This window comes from Propithecus coquereli, unplaced genomic scaffold (assembly GCF_000956105.1).
Source record: "Propithecus coquereli isolate 6110/MARCELLA unplaced genomic scaffold, Pcoq_1.0 Scaffold43, whole genome shotgun sequence".
Taxonomy (NCBI): domain Eukaryota; kingdom Metazoa; phylum Chordata; class Mammalia; order Primates; family Indriidae; genus Propithecus; species Propithecus coquereli.
In genome coordinates, this window is record NW_012150063.1 from 6,181,003 (window position 1) to 6,182,743 (window position 1,741).

Sequence of the window (1,741 nt, forward strand, 5' to 3'; positions counted from 1 at the left end):
TCCAGGAAAGGCAATTCACTTGACAGATATGGATGAAAGTACTAGTTATGCGATGGTTTCTTCCAAGCTGCGAATGTGCCATCACACTAAAAAAGTGGCAGAGAAAGAGAAAATGTGGTTTTATTTCAACAATAATACATTGTCATTATTAAAATAATTGTAAAGCTAGAAGATGGCTTTTTTCATCAAATTATTATTTTACATGTCTATTTTCATTGGCCACACATTAAATTAACAGCACAATTAAATGTACCATTTTCACATTTCTGAAATAGGATATTTTACTTCACTTAAAAATGCTAATATTCTATAATTGAAAAGGAGAGAGAGAGAAAGAGGGAGAATAAACTGTGCCCTTTTTTTTTAAACTAACAGAGACAAGCTGTCATAACTTTAGCTAAAGTGGAACAGGCCTACAAAAAGATGGTTTTAAAATACTTAATTAAACACTACATACCAGCCAGCTTCCCAAAAGGAACAGCACAGCAGGAGTCTTTGCAATTTTCAATACGTAAAAGGTTCATATAAATGATGCCACTAGTATTTGTGAACAGATGCAGTGCATACATGACATCAGCTACTGTGTTTTCATTTCCTTACTGCCAAGTACATTTCAAGTGTGCACTCCTCATGAGAAATGTCTGCTCTTGTTTTTTCTCTTGCAAACAAATTTAAGAAGTGAAATATAAGTAACAGAGAATTGCTTACTGCTATTTTTTGTAGATAGTATGTCAACATTTGTGATAGAAATTTAACGACGATCAAGTTACTTGCCCTTTTGGCTCATGACTTCTTAAGTATTCGGTGATGACTATACATGTAGGACATCTTAAGAAGATCATATTTTGAGAGGAAAATTGGAAATGTTGGCAGTCTCATGTGGAAAAAAAGATTTTAATGCTCTATGTCATAGTCAGCTGAGGTATGAAGCAAATTCATGGTGGCCAAGTGTGACAAAAAAGTTGAAATAATTCCAAATAGAATAGAGCACAGGTTTGTGAAATCTGTCTGCACAATGGGACCAGACTGGATGACTTGTGGGCCTTCTCCATTGTGCTACAATGGCAGGAGGAGCAAGTACTTTTCAAGGGCTTTGGTAGAGAACAATATTCCCCTATAGGTTGGGAAAGTAACAGTAGGGATTTATTTTTCCTGAAGCATGAGAAATTTTGACCCACAGGAAAGGTCACTATGTTTCAAGGAAAAAAAAAAAAAACCATTGGTTATTCTATTTTTAAAAAATCCCCTTGCTCAGGTAATTAAAAACTGTGAGACATTGAGTGGTCCCAGACAGAACACCAAAGATCTCAAGAACTTTAAAAATGATGCAAAAAGCATAAAACCAGGAGAAGGTGCTGGTGAGGAATTTGAAGACCAGAGAGGCTATATGATTTCTCCAAGGTCATCAATGGAAAGTGAAGGTTCCCTAGAATCCAGGTCACCTGGTATTCTGATCAGAACTGATCTGCCCGTGCAGTACCTCTTTCAATTTTTTTATCTTAAACTCATATGATATTTTCAAGTCTCATGGCAAGATATTAGAAGAAAATTATGTGACAGAGAATTTTTGATGGTAGTTTTAAAGTCTATGAAGTAATGAAAGGGAAACAAATTCAAATGGCGCTTAGTGCTAGTGAGGAGAAAATGGCCTTTGCTATCCCATTGACTTCTTCCCCTGCAATGAGCCATGGTTTTCAATTCTGTGATTTAGATCACTTAGGGTAGGTGATGCCCACATTGT